A 9627-nucleotide genomic window follows, 5' to 3' on the forward strand; every position below is an offset into this window, starting at 1 on the left:
GCCCGTTCCTTCCCCTCCCCCCCCATCCCGCCTTCCCACCGATAGTGCATTAGGAGCCAAAACAAATGCATCATTAAAGGAACTCAAGAAACTAAGCTGCGACAAACCCATCGCCCCCCTACCTATGGAACTAACCCCCTCCCTGCTACCCCGCTACTCCAACCAACAGGGCCGGACATCCCCCAACGAGCAGAGCGCCTGTAGCCCTTAAAACGGTAAACAAGGGGGTGAGTACCTCTACGTAGTCCAGCAACTTGAGGGCCCCCTCGGCCCCACTTCATAGTCCGGCAATTGCCACTTTCTGTCCAGTATGATCTCAATAGCATAACTACTCGGGAGGTAGTCCCGCTCGGGGCCCCCCTCCCACCGCCCCAAAAAAACAAATATCTAACGTCAGCTCCGATACCCAGTCCCAGGGGACATGAAGGAGACAACATACGTCACGTGAATTTCAGCAGACGGCTCCACTGCAGTCCACTCTGGGCTCCTTCACCCCATATCCGGCAAGGCCGACAGGCTCCGCGGCCGATTCCTGCTGGCAAGTAATGGAGATTCACGCCGCCGCTGCCCCCTCCCCGGAGAGCCAACCGAAGATGTCGGAGACCGCAGCGCCATATCTCTCCAGCCTCCTTCTGAGCCAGGGCCAGCTGCATCCCCGTGCTCCTCCAGCCATGAATGGACGTCCTCTGGAGAGGTGAAGAAAAAGGATTTCCCGCCACTGAGAAGCTTACGTTTCGCCGGGAAAAACATCATGTACTTGATGCCCTTCTCACAAAGCACCTTTTTGACTCCATTGAAGGATCTACGCTCTCGCTGCACATTCATCGTGAAGTCCGGAAAGAGCCTGATGGTGGCATTGTCCAGCCTCAAATCTCCCCGCTGGCGAGCCGCCTGCAAGATGGCGTTGCAGTCCCTATAATTAAGGATCTGTGCGATTATGGTCCGCGGTGGGGCACCAGGACGCGGCAGGGGGACCGTGCTGTGTGGGCCCGCTCGATTGCGAAGAATTTTGAAAGGCGGGGGCTGTAGGTGCTTGAGGATAAGGTCCTCGAGAAACAGATCCACGCTGGGCCCCTCCATCTTCTCCGGTACCCCTACCACTCGTATGTTGTTCCGGCGGGCCCGCCCTTCCTGGTCCTCGAGCCTGTCCATCACCACCCTCTGCTGCTGTGTTAGGCATTGCACCTGTTGTTGCATTTGCTTAGTGGTAGTTCGGAGTCCTGCAATGTCCGCAGCGTTCTGGGCAGCCTTATCTGATGTTTTGTTTAAGTCCGCCCTCAGTAATGTCATTTCAATGGACACTTTGTCTATTTTCGATTCCACCGTGGTCCCTAGCGACTGTATAGCCTGCATAATCGATGCCAGGGATGGCTCTGGTGCGCCCGCCTGAGCCCCGGCCTGCACGTCCCCCCCACCATTGGAGGCCGCCGTGTAGTTGTCCATAGTGTTGGCTTGGGTGTTCGTGGATTTCTTGGGTTTCATGGCTGTGTCCAGTGAGATGTTTGCCCCCCGCGGAGGGGGGGAACCACCCACGGGGGCACAACAGCACCCCTGACTGCAATTAGCGGCTCCGCGTCCCCGTGTGGTCCCACACGTGTCCAGTCAGGGGTCCACTAGCAGTCTCTCGGTCCACTCCTCCGTCTCCGCGGCTGAGGCTCCTCCAACCCACTCTCCAGGCGGGCGAAACCCGCCAGGGCCTCCGTCAAAGGATCTCACACCACCAGCCCGTGGACGCGGGGTGCCCCCTCCAAATCCTCCGCCTGCACAGGCAGCTCAGGGCCGGCTGTTCTCCGGAGTCCAACACTCCCTGCCAGGGTCGGCAGGGGTTCCTCCGCGGTGCACCAGACGATCTCACCCACTCCAGCGCAGTCCTCGTCGCCTTGGCGCACACCCCGGTGCGGGGCCCCAGTCGCTCTCCGCGTCACCTCTCAGTCCATCCAGCAGCCAACAACCGCCGTCGTCGCCCCAGAGGGCGCCGGGGAGCGTATCTAGGTGGCCTCCCCTCCCCGATGACCAGTGGGTATCGCCGCCGAGTGCGGATCCACCGCCAAGGCCTTTGGGTTCACTCCTGCATCAGCCGCACCCCCTACACCGCCTTCCGTAGCCCCAGTGTCTCCTCTCTCCACCGCTTCCTAAGTCTACTTTTTAGTCCTGTAGCAAACTCCATGACCGCTGAGGCCAGTCAGAGGACCCGCCCAGATTTTCTTCCCCTTCTGCCTGGCCTTCCTCCTTTTACGCTCTTATAGTGCAAACTCTAAGAAACACCCTTGCCATTGCTGGAAGGACGGGGGATGGTGATCCAGCCATGCTGAAGCAATACAAATATGACAAACTGCCATGGTGATGAAGACCATCCCTCCTTTCAGTGTTTACTTCAACCTTTCTCCCTGATATGTGTAAGAGTTTCCTTTTGTCAATAGTAATGCTGTATGTCAAATATAAATGTTACTTACTGCATCTTCATCTGTGATATGCTATCATATAAGAAAAGCTTTAAATACATAACAAATTATTGTTAGCATGCACTTATGTAGTATTTAGTGCTTTAGGTTTTTAGAAATTAGCAAAATGACAGGTGACTTTTTTGTTGGCTGCAGTTCCGGTGCCATAGCATCCTACAAGGCAGACACCTTCATATCCACACTGTCATCACACACCCCGGATCTACTACCCATAGGCACTATCAGTGTAGCTGACTGTTCTGATCATTTTTGTGGGCTCGCTATAGAAAGCTTCAGAAGTCTTTCCCAGCTTTGCATACAATATTACATAGAATGGGTTTTGGTTCCGCCCCCTGCTCATGACTGCAAGGCTTTTTGTCCATTCCATTGCCAGATCCTGAGTGTATGTCTTTTCTCTCTATTCTTGTGCTGGTCCCACTCCTAGAGAAATTTGGCTTTACCCTGATTGAATGAGTTGTTTCCTTGAAATGCTGATAACAGCTAACAACGTTTCTTTTATTTCTCTACAATTATTTTTACCACTCCGGGGAAGTACATGTCCTGCTCTTTCCCCTATATTTCTCTCTTTATTTAGCTTTGCCCTTTTCTAGCTCATGCTCTTTCCCTTGCTTCTCTCCTACAGTAATCTTTTGTTGTTTCTCCCCTCTGGCATAAAGTACTGACTTCACAAAGTACTAGTGTCTCAATCTCTCAGTCAGTCAATCTCTCTCTCAGTGTCAGTCAATCTCTCTCTCAGTGTCAGTCAGTCAATCTCTCAGTGTCAGTCAATCTCTCTCTCAGTGTCAGTCAATCTCTCTCTCAGTGTCAGTCAATCTCTCTCTCAGTCAATCTCTCTCTCAGTCAATCTCTCTCTCAGTCAATCTCTCTCTCAGTCAATCTCTCTCTCAGTCAATCTCTCTCTCAGTCAATCTCTCTCTCAGTCAATCTCTCTCTCAGTCAATCTCTCTCAGTCAGTCTCAATCAGTCTCTCTCTCAGTCAGTCTCTCTCTCTCAGTCAGTCTCTCTGAGTCAGTCTCTCTGAGTCAGTCTCTTTCTGAGTCAGTCTCTTTCTGAGTCAGTCTCTTTCTGAGTCAGTCTCTTTCTGAGTCAGCCAGTCTCTTTCTGAGTCAGTCAGTCTCTCAGTCAGTCTCTCTCAGTCAGTCTCTCTCAGTCAGTCTCTCTCAGTCAGTCTCTCTCAGTCAGTCTCTCTCAGTCAGTCTCTCTCTCAGTCAGTCTCTCTCTCAGTCAGTCTCTCTCTCAGTCAGTCAGTCTCTCTCTCTGTCAGCCAGTCTCTCTCTCTGCCAGTCTCTCTCTCTCTCAGTCAGTCTCTCTCAGTCAGTCAGTCTCTCTCAGTCAATCAGTCTCTCTGTCAGTCAAGCTTTCTCTCAGTCAGTCAAGCATTCTCTCAGTCAGTCAAGCATTCTCTCAGTCAGTCAAGCATTCTCTCAGTCAGTCAAGCATTCTCTCAGTCAGTCAAGCATTCTCTCAGTCAGTCAAGCATTCTCTCAGTCAGTCAAGCATTCTCTCAGTCAGTCAAGCATTCTCTCAGTCAGTCAAGCATTCTCTCAGTCAGTCAAGCATTCTCTCAGTCAGTCAAGCTTTCTCTCAATCAGTCAAGCTTTCTCTCAGTCAGTCAAGCTTTCTCTCAGTCAGTCAAGCTTTCTCTCAGTCAGTCAAGCTTTCTCTCTGTCAGTCAAGCTTTCTCTCAGTCAGTCAAGCTTTCTCTCAGTCAGTCAAGCTTGCTCTCAGTCAGTCAAGCTCGCTCTCTCTCAGTCAATCAAGCTCTCTCTCAGTCAATCAAGCTCTCTCTCAGTCAATCAAGCTCTCTCTCAGTCAATCAAGCTCTCTCTCAGTCAATCAAGCTCTCTCTCAGTCAATCAATCTCTCTCTCAGTCAGTCAATCTCTCTCTCAGTCAGTCAATCTCTCTCTGTCAGTCAGTCAATCTCTCTCTCAGTCAGTCTGTCAGTCTGTTGGTCAGTCTCTCTGTCAGTCAGAGTCTCTCCTAGTCAGTCAGAGTCTCTCCTAGTCAGTCAGACTCTCTCCTAGTCAGTCAGACTCTCTCCTAGTCAGTCAGACTCTCTCCTAGTCAGTCAGACTCTTTCCTAGTCAGTCAGACTCTCCTCTAGTCAGTCAGCCTCCCGCAGTCGGTCTCTCAGTCAGTCTCTCTCTCTCAGTCATTCTCCCTCTCTCTCTGTCAGTCTGTCTGTCAGTCTCTCTCTTTCTCAGTCAGTCTCTCTCTCTCTCAGTCAGTCTCTATCTCTCTCAGTCAGTCTCAATCTCTCTCTCAGTCAGTCTCAATCTCTCTCTCAGTCAGTCTCAATCTCTCTCAGTCAGTCTCAATCTCTCTCAGTCAGTCTCAATCTCTCTCAGTCAGTCTCAATCTCTCTCAGTCAGTCTCTCTCTCGGTCTCTCTGTCAATTAGTCTCTCAGTCAGTCAGTCTCTCTCTGTCAGTCAGTCTCTCTCTGTCAGTCAGTCTCTCTCTGTCAGTCTCTCTCTGTCAGTCAGTCTCTCTCTGTCAGTCAGTCTCTCTCTGTCAGTCAGTCTCTCTCAGTCAGTCAGTCTTTCTCAGTCAGTCTGTCTCTCAGTCAGTCTGTCTCTCAGTCAGTCTGTCTCTCAGTCAGTCTGTCTCTCAGTCAGTCTGTCTCTCAGTCAGTCTGTCTCTCAGTCAGTCTCGCTCTGTCAGTCTCGCTCTGTCAGTCTCGCTCTGTCAGTCTCGCTCTGTCAGTCTCTCTCTGTCAGTCTCTCTCTGTCAGTCTTTCTCAGTCAGTCTCTCTCAGTCAGTCTCTCTCTCAGTCAGTCAGTCTCTCAGTCAGTCTCTCAGTCAGTCAGTCTCTCAGTCAGTCAGTCTCTCCGAGTCATTCAGTCTCTTAGTCAGTCAATCTCTCAGTCAGTTAGTCTCAGTCAGTCAGTCTCAGTCAGTCAGTCTCAGTCAGTCTCAGTCTCAGTCAGTCTCAGTCTCTCTGTCAGTCTCTCTCAGTCAGTCTCTCTCAGTCAGTCTCTCTCTCTCAGTCAGTCTCTATCTCTCTCAGTCAGTCTCAATCTCTCTCAGTCAGTCTCAATCTCTCTCAGTCAGTCTCAATCTCTCTCAGTCAGTCTCAATCTCTCTCAGTCAGTCTCAATCTCTCTCAGTCAGTCTCTCTCTCGGTCTCTCTGTCAATTAGTCTCTCAGTCAGTCAGTCTCTCTCTGTCAGTCAGTCTCTCTCTGTCAGTCAGTCTCTCTCTGTCAGTCAGTCTCTCTCTGTCAGTCAGTCTCTCTCTGTCAGTCAGTCTCTCTCTGTCAGTCAGTCTCTCTCTGTCAGTCAGTCTCTCTCAGTCAGTCAGTCAGTCTTTCTCAGTCAGTCTGTCTCTCAGTCAGTCTGTCTCTCAGTCAGTCTGTCTCTCAGTCAGTCTGTCTCTCAGTCAGTCTGTCTCTCAGTCAGTCTCGCTCTGTCAGTCTCGCTCTGTCAGTCTCGCTCTGTCAGTCTCTCTCTGTCAGTCTCTCTCTGTCAGTCTTTCTCAGTCAGTCTCTCTCAGTCAGTCTCTCTCTCAGTCAGTCTCTCAGTCAGTCTCTCAGTCAGTCAGTCTCTCAGTCAGTCAGTCTCTCCGAGTCATTCAGTCTCTTAGTCAGTCAATCTCTCAGTCAGTTAGTCTCAGTCAGTCAGTCTCAGTCAGTTAGTCTCAGTCAGTCAGTCTCAGTCAGTCAGTCTCAGTCAGTCTCAGTCTCTCTGTCAGTCTCTCTCAGTCAGTCATTCTCTCTGTCAGCCAGTCTCTCTCTCCCTCAGTCAGTCTGTCAGTCTCTCTCTCCCTCAGTCAGTCTCTCTCTCCCTCAGTCAGTCTCTGTCAGTCTCTCTCTCTGTCAGTCTCTCTCTCTGAGTCTCTCTCTCTCAGGCTCTCTCTCTGTCTCTCTTAGTCTCTCTCTCTTAGTCTCTTAGTCTCTCTCTCTCTCTCTCTCTCTCTGTGTCAGCCTCTCTCTCCGTCAGTCTCTCTCTCTCTCTCTCTCTCTCTGTCAGTCTCTCTCTCTTTGTCAGTCTCTCTGAATCAATCAGTCTTTCTTAGTCTCTTAGTCTCTCTTAGTCAGTCTCTCTTTCCCTCAGTCAGTCAGTCATTCTCTGTCAGTCAGTCTCTCTCTCCCACAGTCAGTCATTCTCTGTCAGTCACTCTCCCTCTCTCTGTCATTCTCTCTCTCTGTCAGTCTCTCTCTGTCAGTCTGTCAGACTCTCTCTCTCTCTGTCAGTCTCCCAGTCAGTCACTCTCACAGTCAGTCATTCTCTGACAGTCAGTCATTCTCTGACAGTCTCTCTCTCTCTCTCTCTCTCTCTCTCTCTCTCTCTCTCTCTCTCTATATATATATATATATATATATATATATATATATATATATGCCAGTCTCTCTATGTCAGTCTCTCTCTATGTCAGTGTCTCTCTCTCCTTCAGTCAGTCTCTGTCAGTCATTCAGTATCTCTCTGTCAGTCATTCAGTATCTCTCTATCAGTCAGTCAGTCTCTCTGTCAGTCAGTCATTCAGTCTCTCTGTCAGTCAGTCCGCCAGTCTCTCTATCTCTTAGTCCGTCAGTCTCTCTCTGTCAGTCTCTGTCAGTCTCTCTCCGTCAGTCAGTCTCCGTCAGTCTCTCTCCGTCAGTCAGTCTCGCTGTCAGTCAATCTCGCTGTCAGTCTCTCTCACGGTCAGTCTCTGTCTCTCTGTCAGTGTCTCTCTCCCTCACTCATCCTCTCTCTCTCTCCCTCAGTCAGTCTCCCTCTCTTAGTCAGTCTCTCTCTCAGTCAGTCAGCCAGTCAGTCTCTGTCAGTCTCTCGAACTCTGTCAGTCTCTCTGTCAGTACCTCACTCAGTCTCCCTCTCTCAGTCAGTCTCTCTCTCTCTCGGAGTCAGTCAGTCTATCTCTCAGTCAGTATCTCACTGTCAGTCTCTCTCTCTGTCAGTTTGTCTCTCCCAGTCAGTCAGTCTCTTTCCCATAGTCTCTCTCTCTGTCAGTCTCTCTCTCTCTTAGTCAGCCAGTCTCTGTCAGTTTCACTCAGTCTGTCTCAGTCAGTCTGTCTCAGTCAGTCTGTCTCAGTCAGTCTGTCTCAGTCAGTCTGTCTCAGTCAGTCTGTCTCAGTCAGTCTGTCTCAGTCAGTCTGTCTCAGTCAGTCTGTCTCAGTCAGTCTGTCTCAGTCAGTCTGTCTCAGTCAGTCTCTGTCCACTCTCTCGCTGTCTCTCTTTCTCTCTGTCAGTCAGTCTCTCTTAGTCAGTCAGTCACACTCTTTGTCAGTCTGCATCTCTCTCAGTCAGCCTCTCTGTCAGGCTCACTCTCACTCAGTCTCTCTCTGTCAGTATTGCTCCACTGTATCTCTCCACTCTTTCTCTCTCTGCACTTACTCCACTCTTTCCTCTCTCTCCACTCACTCTCTCTCTCTCCCTCCATTCCTATCAAAGCAATGAGCAATCAGCGCCACTTGCCTAATTTTGTGATCAAATTTTGAAAAGATGGGGGGCCATGGGCACATTACCTGCAAGGTATGCGGGCGACCAAGGAAGGCCTGCCGGGCCACTGGCCATACTAGGAGTACCACAGGGTTAGGGGATGATGTGGCATCCTAGGATATGGCAGAGGTGCCTGCCATCTAGAACTTTCCACTCCCACTTAGAAGAGCTTGCACAAAGGAGAAACAAAGATGATGATCTTCGACCTGGTTAACAACAAAGGAGGAGTACCCCCTGTAGGGAAAGGAAGCAGAAAATTCTCTACTTATTTCATAAGGCCCAGGTTAGCACAATGCGCCCCAACCCGTTACCGGACAGTGCATGTCCTTTGAGAAGACCCCTCACTCACCAACCTAGTTGGTGACATGCTTCATCATCGGGGTCCCATCCCATAGGCCGAGTGCCCATAGGGTGTGCTGCGACACCTGACTACAGTGGAGCGGGTTATTGTTTCTTTATTATATGTACTTAAAATTACAGTGAACAAGTGCATTAAAAAGGGGCCAGTACTACTCACTTCAAGACTTTATTCCTGAGTGCCTGAACCCCTATAAAACCAGTGTGGCACCTGTGCCTAATTAGGAAGGCTTTGGTGTCTCAAAAAGTGTAATGTATTTTAAAACAGTAGCGAAGTGTGCTATGTGCATATTTACAAAGAAAGATAATAAGGTCTACATGTTTCAACCATCATAAAAATTCTATGGTTTTCGTCAGGACCGTGGTGATTGCACGGGGTGGTACGCACACGCTAAGGTGCGCCCAGCCCTCGCGCAATTTGAAGACCACAAAATTGTGGTCTAGCATAAAAGGGTGTGTCTTTTCCTCGTTCTGGAAAAAAACCTGTAAAAAAGAAAAAGGGGGGGAAATGGGTTGGGATTGCGTACTAGGGAAGACATTACAAGGGTATACACTTAACATATAAAGTGCTGAGTGAGGTCACCCCCATCAGGTGACTACCTATATAATGCGATCGCACAGGTACATGGTTCGTGCAGGATCGAAATGTGCTCCAGTGTCAATTCGCCGGATCGCGCTTGGGCAAGTACCGTGGTGAGAGGCTCTGGGCTTATTAATGCTGGAGGGGAGGAGTGAAAAGGGATCGCTTTTGTGCTGTGAAACGAAATGCTCAGTAGTTCATCAAGTGAAATGATAACGGCCGATGGACATAAGACTAGTAACCGGCCGATAGACATTCGCCTCGTAAATTCATTGTTATGTGCTACGAATATCTTTGCAGTGCTAGTGAGCAAAAACCTAATTCATGCAATGCTTACACTCGAAGCGATAATTTTCGCTTCATGGGCTTCTTAGCTACTAAAACGGCAATTGTCCGTCACCTGGGGAAGTTTAAAACACAAGCACACACAGATCAATAATAATGCTCGTGTCAGACTCACAATCGCGTTACTCGGGTGCGGTGCAGGCACATCTCGTTGTGCCCGTGCCTGCTGAGTCTGTACTTACTTGCGGTATGCGGTCATCTGGCGGTAAACCTACATGGTCACTGCTTTGGAAGCCACGTGGAGTGATCGGTGCGTCGGTGATGCCGGTAAAATAAACTGATCGGTATTTCCTGGTTAGGCGTGGCGTGATACGTCACCGCCTCAATAACCAATCATAGCGCGCCTCAGGGGTGTGCCCATCGTTGGGTTCCGATCACGTGGCTACAGTGGTGTGACGTGTAGCGCTCTAGGTTACCATGGTGATCGCGCATTCATAGTGGGGATA

The sequence above is a fragment of the Lissotriton helveticus genome, chromosome 5_1 (genome assembly GCF_964261635.1).
Source record: "Lissotriton helveticus chromosome 5_1, aLisHel1.1, whole genome shotgun sequence".
Classification (NCBI taxonomy): Eukaryota; Metazoa; Chordata; class Amphibia; order Caudata; family Salamandridae; genus Lissotriton; species Lissotriton helveticus.